At 44.1% G+C, this 14299-nt stretch overlaps 1 long non-coding RNA gene across 1 annotated transcript in view; it reads left to right on the top strand.

Moving 5' to 3' along the window:
* The first annotated feature begins 14 nt into the window (after nucleotides 1–14).
* LOC108447818 overlaps nucleotides 15–14299 on the top strand; it is a 23578-nt gene continuing 9293 nt past the window's right edge. The window contains exons 1-4 of the long non-coding RNA XR_001863510.1: nucleotides 15–861; nucleotides 9698–9762; nucleotides 11918–11982; nucleotides 12482–12592. This is a non-coding gene — a long non-coding RNA (uncharacterized LOC108447818). The remainder of the gene's footprint in view (nucleotides 862–9697; nucleotides 9763–11917; nucleotides 11983–12481; nucleotides 12593–14299) is intronic.

Raw genomic sequence — 14299 nt, 5'->3', positions numbered from 1 at the left:
TGGCAGTGGGAGAGAGCATGGGGGCTTCCTGAGGGGAGCCCAGTTTGGCATGGGCACTGGGGAGGGGTGTCCTGGTGCTGCAGTGCCCCAGCCCCGTGGCAGGGGCAGTGGGAGTGTGGCTCCCGGGATTTTGACAGCAGGGAAAATTTCCCCGGAGTTGCGTGCTGGTGTTTTCGGGCAGGACCTGCTCTTACCCACAGCTGGTGTCAGGGGCTGCAGTTCCGTGCTTGGGAATGCATTTGTGTGCGTGTGGCTGGGAGAGAAAAGCGGGGAAATGAGGACAACAGAAATAGTCCTGCTTGGCAGGTGGTGGGGCTTGATAAAATAAAGACCGGTTTGTGGACAGCTGTACAAAGTGCTGAGTTATTCTTGGGTTGCTTGTGTGCACGCTGAGCTTTCAATACTTACAGTGAGTGTGTTTTTCTCCTCTTAATCAAAAGTCGAGTTGGCAAGGACACCCCCAGAGCTGGGAGTACTGAGTGAGGAGCTTTTATGCTGAACTTAATAAAATAGGCAAAATCTGTAGTAGTTAAACTTGTCTGGCTTTGCTGCAAACTGTCTGCAGAGCTCTTCATTTGTATAAGAAAGCAAAAATCCTAGCAGGCAGCGTTGGGAGTCCGAGGCGCTGCGAGTTAATGAGCTCTCCTGCAGCAGCCTGATGGCACGCACATTTCGGATTGGCTTGTCCTTTAAGGGAAAAAACTGCAGAGCAGTGGGCAGCTGAAGGGAATCGGCTGCCGTGTTTTGGTTTGTTGCTTGTTTGGATGTCGGGAGTGTTGGTGTCCTGGGAACCGTGGTTGGTGCTGCCCTGCCAGCTCTCCCCGTTGCAAACAACTTTTAGGACTTCGATTCCTTAAGCTTGTAAGTGTTGTATATTTAAAAAAAAAAAATCTATAAAAAGCTTTTTGTGACAAGAAGGAAGACAACAATAAGGATGTAACGCTGGTTTACTACATGGATTTCTCTCAGATAGCTTTCCAGGGCACTGACTGACTGTGGATTTCTCTTCACTGGCTACAGAAAGGGGTTACAGTCATCACAGGGGGGAATGTGAGGCGTGTAAAAAGCTTGTTTGATAGCTGTTGTTGCAAATGACTCAAAACCACTTTAGGTCTATTGAGTGATTGGCAGGTAAATGTCAGTGCCATCGCAGTGAGATTGGAGAAGTCGATTGCAGCAACTTCAGCACCTGCTGAGGGCTTCAGTGAGATCTCCAAACACTGCAATCAGGCTCTTGGTGTTCAGGTACATAGCATTTTCCTGGCTGTGTCAAGGTACACAGCCTCTTGATTTCCAGGCTGTAACATATAGAGGACTCGTGGGAATGAGAAGATACTGTGACTTTTAACTTTATTTTTCCCCTAGAATCTAATAGGTAAATATGTTTATGAATGCCACTAGATTATCTGTAAGTGAAAACTTGTTGCTGCAAACGGTAGTACTGTCAGATAAACTCTTTCAAACCAAAATCCCACTACTATGGGATGACAATAAGGCATAGGTAGCACCCATTTTCATTGTAAATGCAGGTTGAACTATTTTTTCTATTAACCAACTGGTAATTGCCCTTGCCACATAGTTTCCTTTACTTTTCAGCCCTTGGTTTGCATTCCTCAGCGTCGCTTCCCAGTTATTAAACACAATTTTTTGTTATTTAAGTGTATTGCAGAGCTAATGTAGCTAAATGCACGCAGCAGACAGTTTGTCACACGCCTGTGCTGTTGTCTGTCCTTTCCTTCACCTCAGCCACTGCTGCTCTGTGCCTGTTTCATCAGTGAGGCAGGCAGGGAGAAGAGACCAGAGTTGTGGAGTCCCCATCCAGATGGTGAAAGTGGCTGAGGACAACAACAGGTTAACACTGGGAGAGTTGTATTCTTTTTTTCCTACAAAAGAGATGTTCTTAGGTGTGACACACCTAAGGTTGTGTGTGGGGTATGTAAAGGATTGGAAACTTGTGCTGACTTACATGCTTGGGAAAAGATTTGTAGTCTCGAGGCACAAAGTAGCCTTTAAAATATGTGAACAAGCCCCCAGAACGCAAGAGGCAGAAAACTTGAAGAGCTCAGAGCTAGATTCCTTGCATTCATTCAGTCTAGTTTATAAAACAAGGAATAAATTCAAGTTGGTTTTCAGTATGTTGTGCTAACTGTAGAGTGAACTCTGATCCTGTTAGTGGAAACTTCCCACTGATTCCAGTAGGTCTCTATCCTCCCCCCTCCCCTCCCCAGTTTCTTAAAGAAATAAAGTCAATTTCCCAAATGCTGCTCCTCATTTGCAAATAGGTGCATTTGGTGTGTACATATCGTTCCGGGGAGCAGTTGCACATTTCAAATGAATTTGGCAAAGCCAGGAAAGTAATCTTGTCTAAAATCTGCAGTTTCATTGCTTTTGCACTCAGCGTCTCTCATCCTGTGCACTGTCCTGACTCACAGGAAAGCCAGCTGCTCCTGTCAAAATCCTGGCCCTGAGTGTCTGAACTTTGCCATGCTGCAACAAGGCTGTGCAAGAAAGACAAAGCCCATACGGGAGAGCATAAAGTGCTTGTAACTTCCTAGCCCTGTGCAACTCCTGTATTAACTTTTGATAGCTCCATATGTTTTCTGATTGAGTTTGGATGGCATTATTTCAAACAGAGGAACACCCGTGTCATTAATACAGGAGAATTTAATCACCCGGATTAAATCCCTAAAGCAAAGCCATGCCTCCTGCGTGCGGTGCAGGTCGCCCTGCAATTCCCCACCGTCGCTTTGCAGGGGAGAGGGAAGAGACAAAAAAAGTCAAAGCCGAAAGCATCACTAAAATAAAGTGCCGGTGTGAGAGCCCTCGGAGGGAGCTGAGGACAAGAGAGCTGTCTGAGGGCAACCCACTGGGGAGCTGAGACGTGCTCGGACAGGCTGCGTCCACCCAGCCGGCCGGGTGAGTCAGCCCGGCCCCGCCGCCTCCGGAGCGTCTGTTTGAAGTTGTGCGCACAGGACTTGCAGACAGGCTGCAGCCCTGCTCATCCCTTGTGATACCATCTTAAAGGCAGGCATGAATACATCCCAGCAGCCTGCCTTTTTATCTCTCGGGAGGCGCTGCGTGGAGCCCTGCAGGCTGGGTAGCATTTCTCTTGGGAGCTGCCTGTCATTTAGGTTCTTGGAGGTTTGGGGCTCTGTAGGGTGCAGCCAAGGTAGGAGATGAAGGGTGTCGGGACTGCACCATAAAGTTTGTTTTCCCCATTGTGAGCCACTCCTGCAGATAAATATGAGGAACAGGAAGAAAGGGAAAAAAATGTTCAGGGAATTCACATTTCCAGTCTTGGCACTCACATTAAATGCAAGGTATCACATTAAAAAACATGGCTTACACCCAGCATGCATACTTATAGCTCGTTTTTTTCAGTCTTGGCAGTGCAGTGCAAGGTAATAGCATTTCAAACTGGACTTTTCTCAAAGGTGTTCCTCATTTCTCCTCCTTGGCCCTGTGCCTGGCATGAGTTTCCCTTACTGTGTCCCTTTCGAAAGCACACAGTGGTCTAATCTCTGCTACGTCAGGTACTCTGCACCTTGGCACACAGGAATCCTGGGATGTTAAACCAGCAAAGCATGTGGATGCTCTTACAGCAGCAGAATTACGTTCTGTAGTTGTTCATCACAGGAAAGTTATCACCCCTCCCTACCCCACAGCGAAACAAGTTATGCTAGTAAAGCTTCTCTAGCACACCTATGTGGGTCAGGTATCACATCTCTGCACTGCTCTCTTCCACATATTTATGCAGGCAGAAGCCTATAGCACAGACCTGCCTCTAGAGCAGATTTTGCATGCAGCAGCGTGATGATTATAGAGTTGAGCAGGCCAGCATTTCCAGATGCAACAACATATTTCACTTCCACATATGAAACAGCAGTATTAAAACCCCCTGATCCACCCTTGCATGACCCGTTTGCCTTTACTCTCTCCTGCATCAAGAGGGTGGAGACAGAGACAAGCTGGTTCCCCTTGTCATCCCAATAACAGCACCAGCCTGGAATTTCAGAGAGGGGAGAAATTCCCCTCTAAGAGCCAACACTTTTTTTGTAGTCTTAAAGAAAATCAAGAGTACAGGAAATTTTCACTCCTTTTCCATTGCTGAAGATATTCTCTCCCACCATTCAGGAATTGTTTTTTGTATGTTGGCCTCTGCAAAAGTTGACAGATTTCTGTTGCATCCTGGCCCAAGCAGTGTGAGTTTGTTCTTGCCCATGCTTAGGTAGCAGTTGGCAGCACCTGTACCTTACCTGCTGGAGCAGTTAAAAATGTCACTGCTCCAAATCTTTTGCAGGTCAGCAGGTAAAAATCTATTTTGAATAGGATTAAGGAGACAAAACCAGTTCCAGAAGTGGCAATGCTATGTACTTCAGGCAGGATTCTATAGACACCTCATTGGATTTAGGAGGTCTTGGTTGCCTTTCTATATTCACTGCTAAGCATCATGAAATATTCTCTGTCAATCCCTGTAAGAGCTGCTGCACAGTTGCACTGACAGTCTAGCAATCACATGTCATGGATAAAAGCAGCATTTCTTTTTGCCAGGCTGTATCTAAAAGTGTAAACATATTTCTTTCAAAACCACGTTTATTTCTCAATTGGAAGACTCCTTATTTCCCTGCTGAAGACCTCATTCATTCGCATTTGTGTTTGCAAATGTTCCTACACAGCCTGGTTAAAGAAATTTGATGGTAGCTAGTCCTTAGTCCTACCCCCAGCACTACAGGTGGGAAATAACTAGTTTAAAAATACTGATAATCTAAAAAGTCTCTGTAATACACTAAAAACTAAAAAGTTCTCTGCCATAATTTCCTTCAAATTTCCTTCAAAGCTCACAGAATTGAATAGAGAAGATCTTGTCTATAGCACTTCTATATTAAGTTTTCATCTTTTTTCCCCTATTTCTATAGCAGGGAGATGGTTATTATATCCTGAGAAGAACTAGAAACTGGGCTATGAAGTTTTTTTGTAAGGTTCCTAGATTTCTGAGCACCTCAGAATACAGAATCAAAACAAAATTTTGAAAAAACTTTTTGACTGTGAGGTACATTTTAATACTTCTTCCTTTCTGTCAGAGGCACTTTAATGACAAAAGGTTGATTGTTGGGGGTGCAAGGCTGTGTGAAAAGGGCTGACAACTGCTTATGTTCAATAATCTCATCTGATAAAACCATGCAGAGGGAGCAATGGCACGAGGCGTTCAGTAAAAGAACGTGCAGCTGGTTTTTCTGGCTTTCCAAAATCAGACTGCCTGTAAGCAGTGCCAGGCAGTCGCTGCCTCCTGAGTTCCCTCAGAGCTTCGGTGTGGACTCAGAAGCTGATTCTGCTTTTGCCTATGAACACCTTCAGCCAGTTTGGAGCTGTGGATGTGGCCGTGAGGCCACAGGGCTCCGGTTCTGGGACACGGCTGGGGCTAGACATGAGGTGGACTCGGTATCTCTCCAGAAGTTACAGTGCAGCTACCAAACTGCCCTCTGCTTTGGATTATCCAAGGAATGCACTGTTCAAATTGCTGAAAAAAGGGAATTAGGAGCTTCCATGTTGCACAAAACTGAAGTGAAAACCTGCACCAATGTTCACAGTACTTCGCCCAAGGACAGTATTTATTCCATTCATACAGCATGATCCTGTTTTTAATGAGCAGGCAGAGCACTTGGCAGGTCAATGGTGTAGTCATGGGCAGTATTAGCTACTGTGAAATTGAAATCTGTGCTTGTGTGTCCAATACAAACAGCAGTGCACACACGGAGTCTAATATTCCCAGAGAAACCAAGGCTGACATTTAACTGCCCCTGGGAAAAGCAGAGGAAATTAATACAGTGGGTATGGGAGGCAGAGGCTTGACACAGCAAGAAGAAACAAGAGGCAGAGAAGAGGTGGATGACTGGATGGTGAGTCAGTGATATTTTTGTTGAGTTTATGCATTTGTTTATTTTCTGGGTGTGATATCCAAATTAAACATTAGATATACCTAAAGAATGGGTACATATACATATTGTTGAGTGTTCCCAGCTACTGGGATGCCCATGGACGCACAAAAACCACAAGAAACAACACTAAAAGAAGCCTATTAAGGGTTCAAGGTCAGTTGTTCAGAACTATGACAATTGGAGCAAGCCTGTTTCTTGCTTTCTTTGTGCTTATGCCTCATAACCCAGTTTTTAATTATGCACTAACAGGTTTTTTTATTTTTTTTTTTCTTCTGTAGGGCACCTACCTCAGTCAGTGCACAAAATGGGCAGTGTAAGCTCTAAGAAGGTTGTAGTTCCTGGTTCAACATACACCTTATTTACTGTGTGCTGTTCAGCCCCAGCTCTGAAGAAGAATTATTATTTAGGATGCTGCCTGTGGAACTTGTTACTATCACATCTTGAGTGCTTCACATTATCTATTTAGTTTTTACCCCTCAGATGTATATAATTCCCACAGAAAGAAGGTGATAAATTAGCAAAAGCCAAATGCCATGTATCTATTACGGCATCTTCCACTGAAATGCCAAGGAGCTTTTTTTTTCAGAGAGCTTAGTGTTACGCATTTCTTGGACTGTTTAAAGCAGATTTCCATTACAGAGGAAGGTTTTTCTCCCCTGCTTCCTGCACTACACACTGTAGTGTACACTAACACAGGCAGCCCTGGCTATCTGCAACACATCCCTTGCTTTTTCCAATTCTTTTAGCATGACTTTTACTGGAGTCAAGATGGGCCAGTGGTCTCCTGAGGCTGATGACAGCCCTACTCCCTAAAAATGAGCCACTGAGCCATCGGTTCCATACATTCCCCTTTCCCCTGAGCCTATTTCTACAGTGCTGCCTGGCTGCCATGGATGAGATCTGAGGTTGTTCCCAAACCTGCTTCTCTCATCCTCTTAAATATGTAACTTGGCTGCCAAGTCATAGATATGTACTTGGCAGGCGGCAATAGCAACTGGAAACACAACATACACACAGCAATTGTATAAAAAAATGGAAAGAGATGGCTGGAGAGAGCAGAGCCAGAGCAGAATTTTCAGGCTGTTTTGAAATCCTAGCTTACCTTCCGTGGACTGATTGTGTTTGCATGGATACACCTCTAAAGAGTACTCACAAGATAAAAGATGCAGTGTCTGGAAGGCTTTGGAAATAAGGGAAGTTAGGGACAGGTTGCTTTATGGAAATTTTCTTTCCCCACATTGTGTTGTCCATTTGTTCTTCCACGTGGTCATGAACAGCTGTGTTACTTTCAGGAGTATTTTCCCTAGTCAGAAACTACTGCAAAAATTACTGATGCAGTTTTTAAGAGGTGGGAGCACAGGAAATGTTCCTTCTGTCTTACTGACCTGACCTGACCTGTCTAAAAGTCTTAGATCAGGTATTTTCATCCTTTCAAAGTACAAAGTAGTGCAGCAACATTTTCTTACGTTGTAGTTGACCCAGTCTGTTGCAAGGTGTGGTCCTTCCCTCGTCCCCTTATATTTATCTACATCTCCACTGGCTCTGACTCCACCATGAACTGATGTAAAATGCTAACCCAACAGAAAGCTTCTCATTTATTTTTGCTGGATGACTACTTTTGACAGTTTAGGGAGCCGCCTTGCTCTGGGGTCAAAGATAAAGAATCAACACAAAGGTAAATGATGGGAAAATTTTGATGGGATCAAGAATGCTTCTTCCATTAACAACTGGCTCTTAGGCTGGCTTATCTGTAATGTGAAAACTCACCCTTGATGGAGACTTGACTTCTATTGGCAAAAAGTGCTTTTGTCAGCATGACTTGTACCGATTTTGGGTGCAATACAAGCAATACCAGCTATACACAACACTGCCCTGCTGTGAATGATGTGTGAGAGATTCTCTGCTTGAAAAACCAAATGCTTCATAATATCCCAAAGATTATAAACCTCAAATTCATGCCCTAAAGTGACCTGCTTTAGTATATGGGAGTTATTTCCAGGTGCAGCTTCCAAATCTTGAGCTGACTGCTCGTGTAAGGACCTAGGTCATGCCACGTACTTGTGCCCTGGTAGATATACTTTGAAATCTTGTAAAGCCCAAAGCTAAAGAGTGTTTAACATTCAGAGTGCTGTCGCTGCCCATAACAGAAGAAACAGAACCAGCTGCCCTCACTGCTGCCAGTCCTGGGAAAACCAGGAAAATCTCTGCAGCTCCTGACTGTCAGTGCCGCAATAAGCATAAATGAGTGGCTGTGGAGATGTTGTCGCATGGAAAAAAATTATTTCCTTGTTTGGACTAAAATGATACCCAGGGAATATGCTTAGCAGAGCTGGGGAGGAGCAGAGCACATTGGCCATGAGTCCCAGGGCCCAGAGCAGGCTGCAGTGGAGGGTACGTGCTGGGATCTGCAGTTCTAGGGGACAGCAGATGGTCACTTTAAGCCATAAGCAGTGTCACCTTATCCCCTTCACTCCCTTTCTGTGAGCCTCCTCAACTTTCCCAGCTCCATCCTGTTGCTGCTGTTGATGTTTGCCTCTGTAGCAGATCCCAGGGGCCACAGGAGGCCCCATGGGTGGGCAGGGACCTGTCCTGCTGCCCCAGCACAGTGGTTGGGGACAGTCATTCAGCCATTTGCATTAGTGAGAAACAGCTGAGATGTATTTTGAAGACACAGGGGTGGAATTTTCTCCTTCCTGTGGTGCGCTGGTAGGTCTTGCTAAGCTGGATTACCACCTTTCCTATTTTTCTTTCATGGCTCATAATCCCTTGTGCATAACATAAAGGTACAGCATTTGTGTGGGCCTTTTCATCCAAGAGTGGTAAAACACCATGAGAAAGCTGGAACTGAAGACTAGAACAGGCAAGCTGAAATAACCACATTTTGTCAAAGGATTAGAGCCATGATTTCCTCATATTCATCTCTGTGGTCTAACCACGGCATGGGCTGTGGGCTGCTGACTTGAAATTATTCTGTTGTCCCATATCCAGCCTCTACTACCAAATTAGATTGCGTAAGAATTTGTGAGAGCCTTGTGGCTGCCTGGCTGAATAGTACCTGGCAAAAAGTCACAGGAAAGCTTAAAGTTTCACTCGGTTTAAATTTGTAGGCAAAGGGATTTCAGCAATAAGAGTCATTTTGTTTTAAAGGTGACCTGCAAATAATAGTTAAGGGTTTGCAAGTCTCTTGTTAATTAAGAAGGGAATAACAGACCTCATTTATTTCCGGGGGATATTTTTGTTTGGAATTTTAAAAAATGTATAGATGCTGTAAAATGCTGTTACTAGTAGTTTTGTCCAGTGTTCCCTGAACGGCCTATCTGGTGTTTATTTAAAGTTCTTAGCATATCAGGAACATGCATAATATATTCCATCTTTAAGCAAAGGTTTCCTTTCTCCTGATACTTAGATTCTACAATTACATAAATATTATTAAAAACTCAAAAGCAATGTGTTGTTTCATGCCCACTTCCATTTGATTTCTCAGCCTTTACTGATTCACTGGCAATCAAAGAACTGATGTTCTTTAGCGAACTTCCCTGAAAGGCAAAAAATGACAAATACACATTTTTCTTTCTTACACTGGCAACCTTTGAGAACTTCTGTTGAAATAACGCACACACAAACAACATCTGGGGGAAAAGCAGGCTGAAGAATGATGGAAAGTGCCCAATATGCACAGAATTTGCATTATAAATACTTTGTTGGGCTGAGAAATTGAGCATAGATTTATGACATGCATTCTATACACTGTTTTCTTGCAGATGATAAAACCGACTTGAGGTGTGTGGTACTGGAAAGCTGATACTAACACCCTTGAATCTGCAAGGTAAAATAATGCTGTTTGGTTTCAAATTATGCAGCTTTAGGCCTTGATAAATGCAGCAGTTCCAAGTAAAATCAGTCCAGTATTTTTTTTTTTTTCCCAAGCATCAACTGCAGGACAAATTCTTACATCATGCTAATAGAATAAAGGAGAAATACACATTTACCCCTTACTGATCTCAAGCTGAACTACAGAGGGACAGCTAAAATTGTGTGTTGTGTGTCAAAAATGTGCCCCCCACCCTGGGGCAGCAGTGCTGGATTGCTGGATGCGAGGGCCAAGTGCCACCCCAGGTGTCCACAGGTGGAGGGCCACAGAGTGATGTTCCCTGGTGTTGTGTATGACTCTGCAGTGCTGGGCACTGGAGGACTGCAGACCTTTAGGGAAACCACAACTCTGCAGAGGACAAAGTGCACCTAACTCTGCTTTGAATGTCTGTGGCAGGTGTGGATTAGGGCATTATCAGGCCTTTTAAACCATCAGGGGAAAAACCCCTGCAAAACCAAAAAACACCCAAACTATCCCCCCCTGCTCTTTTGTCAGGGGCAGGGTGCAGGTGGAGCGTGGCAGCAGTGGGTCTCTCACACCCTGCCCGCTGCTGCCTCCTGCCCTGCTGGGCATTTTCCAAGCTTTTGTCCGGCTGGAGCCAGGCTGCTCACCTCTCTCCTGGTCACACAGCTACAGCAGACACCTTTCATGGTCTGTGTCTCAGCAGCTTCAGCTGCTCCACTGGGCTTGGGAATGCTGCTGACTCTGCCTGGCCACTCTCCAGGGAGACGTGCGAGCTCTGTGGTGACCTCTGCCTGATCTTCCCTCAGTGATCCCAAAGAAGAGCTCTGGAACGGAGCAGTTTGCATCTGAAATCTTCCTAAAGCCACTTGAGACACTGCTGGAAGGGTTTATGTGTCACAGGGCGTATGGGGCAGGAAGCAGAGCAAGAGGACCCCCACAAGCCCCTTTGTTCTTTGCTTCTGTATTCTTGAAAGCAACATCTCACCTTGGCCTCACCACAACCCAAATACTTTCTTAGTGTCAGCTAGAGGCCAAAATAGATATATCTTCATGTTCTGGGATGTTGACCTCTTTGTACTGCTGCTAGTAATTTAAAATTATACTGCTGCATGCTCATACCCTGTATTTCAGCTCCAATCCAGCAGCTGATGAAAACCTCAAGGAAGGAAAAAATGCTCTTTTTCAGGACATGCGTGTTAAGACATTAAAGAGGTATTTCAATTCGACTAGCCTAGCTCAAAAAGAAACAAGATCATTTGGGTGGGAATATTTTCACCCATTGTGTGCGGATCATGTCTGAACAAAGCACATGAAGCAGGAAGCCAGCTGTCATTTCAACAGGGTGGATGAGTGGTCTGAACACAAAAACAGAGCCAGACATGCCTGGTGTTGAATGCTAGCTCAGGCACTAACTTGGTCTGACTTTCGTAAAGTCATTCAGCATCTTTGTTGCTGTTTCCAGATCGCTCACAACGAGGTAATAATTCTCATCTACTCCAAAGAGTATTGTGAAGTAATTAATTCATCTGTGTAAGGCACTTCAAAGATTTATTATTATTATTATTATTATTAATTTTATAAATTCACAACATGGTATAGCTGACTTTCATCCATTACTTAAAACCTCTTTGATCTAAATAATACAGTCGCAATTTATTATATTAGCAACTAAAAGAGCAACTTCAGACACAACCTTAGAGGTGAAATATCCTGTTTCTCTCAACATCCCCAGCCTGGTTTGTAGTTCTAACAGTTGAAAGTTAGTTCAGGATACCTGCCAAACACATTTCACTGCCTGTCCCTTTGAAACTGTATGCAATGAAGAGAGCATGTACCAGGCAGACAATATTCTCAGACTGGAATTAGCACTGTGCCCTTGAATGTTATATATTGGCCAACCACCAGCATCTTCCAAGAGGATTGCAGTGCCAGGCTCCCTGAGAGAAGGCTGGCTGACAAAGGAAGAAAATTGCATAGGCTGTCCAAGTGGGTACAATGCGAATACGTGACGTTGGATGATGTAAAATGTGAGTAATTGCTGGTATTTCACATCAGCAAGGCATTGCCTCTACAAGTTAGAAACTGTTTCTGCTGACACTAGCAATTTTTTGAGGAAATACTGTTTTTCTCCTCTGTATGCTTTCAGATGCTGCTCTGCTTTTGAAAGAAGCGAATGACTCACATCACATTACCTTCTGTAGCTGGTAGGAGGTATGTCATGTAGAGTTCGTTTTGAGAATTGTGTGTGTGTAGCTGGATGTGGAGGGACCTCTCTTCTGATTGAGAAGCAGAATAGGAAATATTAGAGGTTTAAAATCTCTCAGCTGTGCAGTTCAGTGGGAAACAACACTGAATTCATGTTGTCCTGAACACATGCAAAGAAATAATTCTATCACCTGCTTGAAAGCTTTCTATTCTGTTACCTAAAGGAAGGTGAAGTGCAGAAAATATGTTTCTTGGAAATAGGCCTGGTAATACCCAGTTCAATCCACTCTTCAGCATTTTTATTGGACTGTCAATAATTCTCTAAAAACCTTCAAAGTCTTAGTGTGGGGTGGAGTGCTTGCTACAAATAGGTCTCAGCCATTCTGCTAATATTTGGTATAATGCAGCCCTTGAGCAGAGACTTTGTTCTTTCACATAATGGTCTGGTGGTGTCTCTGTCTGCAAATCTGGAAACTTCACAGTGACCATTCCACCTTCTACTTAGGAGTGAGAAACTAGATGAGTTCCTTATGGCCCTGCTCTTCTACCTACCTTTTCACCTGAGAAATTACCTGCCCTGGAATTACCTGGAAAAGGAATGCAGATCCTTGATTTTGTGAGTACATTAGGGGTGTAAGTACACAGAGCTTGCCTCGGCAAATTTGAAATCATAGATCAGTCTTTTGGGTCAGAATCAGTGGGATTCTGCTTATGAGCAGGAGCTGCTTGCTATATTGGGATATATGGGATACTACGAAGACCCCCTGGTGTCACCATTTATGTCCCCCATCTCCCTGTCCTCCATGACCTCCAGGACATAGGCTCCTCTGGCTGTGGAGAGGCAGATTTTCTGGTGAGGTTTGAACCCTGCTTTGCCCCAGCCCTTCCCTGTGTGGTGAGTTCTGTTGTCCATGTGCCATCATCTTGAAAGGGAGTCCCTGCTGCAATGGGGCCACCAAATAATTTGGGTCTGCAAGACTATACTGCAGTTTGGATAAATAATTTCTACTACCACTGATGTTAAATATCTGTGAGTCCCTTGGACCAAATGACCATCTCATAATGCCCTTTCCCAGGACTAACATTAACATCCAGCCATTTCTGCCTGCAAAACAGAGCAGCAAATAGTTACAACCGAGTCTGCTGGGTGTTAATTTGTGCCGTGGGTGACATTGCTTTAAGACTTTATTTCTAAATACTTTGCAAAGCAGGTTCTGGTGACTCTTAGGTGCTAGAAACATGTTACAGCATGAGGAATAAGTGCTAGGAAAGCAGTTCCCAAGTGAGGGTGTGTGACCACATTTGCTGCCTTGCAGAGTGGAAGTGAGGATGGCAGGGGAACAGATCAGGAGCTGCTGTGTTAGAGGGTTATGTGCCTTGGGAGAAAGCACTGCAGAATTACATGCCCTGATTGTAACAAACTTCTGTGATTTTCTGGAGTCTGTAATAGTTTCTGGAATTGATTCCCCATTTTCTTAAAACATCTAATGATTACTTGCTTCACAGTTCATAAAGCCTTGGTATAAAGATGGGCAAATTTATCTGGATGGAAGAATAGTGTTGGAGGATTGTTGTCTCTAAGGAATTGATTTGTTCTGCATCCATAGATTTACAGGTGTTTCTTTCATTGCTCAAAGAACAATTTATAAGTAATGAAAACCATCAGCATAGTTCAGTACACAAAAGTCATAGACTCAGCCGAGGTGCTCTGGGCTGCAGTTCACAAAATGATTCCCTCGCTCTTGGCTGGTACAGGACAAGGAGGCCACGCCATGGGTCATGACACTTCACTGTATCATTGGCTGGTGTGGCAAATGCAGCAACAGACTGAAACAAAGGGGAGCCTGGACCTATTGCAATATAGGGTTATGTTTCCTGGATCAAGGGACCTCTGGGATCAGCTATAAGCTACTGGACAAACCCTGCCAGATGAGACTTTTCACTGCCTTGTGCCATGCAGTGCTCCCAAAGTGAGTCCTGCCTATTGGTGGGAAACAAATACTGACTGTCCTTTTCTACAATAGGGCTTTATTTAGATTCATTACCATCCCTGAAGGGAAGTGCTTGCTTTCAGTCAGGATTATCTGAATGGAGTGTTAAGAGAAGATTAAAGAACAGACACTTACCATGCAGAAGCAGGAATTCAGGATATTGATCTACTGAAGTATAACTACAAGTAAGGAAAATAAAATCACAAAAGGCAATTTTAGGTCCTATGTAATGTTGAAGTTCAACCTTAAGTGTTTAAGTGTCTTAGCTGAATTGGAGAAGCAGGGGGATGTTAGTCATGCTGTGAAGAGCTTTCTGGTATTACATCTTCTTT

This window comes from Corvus brachyrhynchos, unplaced genomic scaffold (genome assembly GCF_000691975.1).
Source record: "Corvus brachyrhynchos isolate BGI_N302 unplaced genomic scaffold, ASM69197v1 scaffold245, whole genome shotgun sequence".
NCBI classification, from domain to species: domain Eukaryota; kingdom Metazoa; phylum Chordata; class Aves; order Passeriformes; family Corvidae; genus Corvus; species Corvus brachyrhynchos.
Note: the sequence above shows the minus strand (reverse complement) of the source record. Positions and strands in the feature narration are given on the sequence as shown.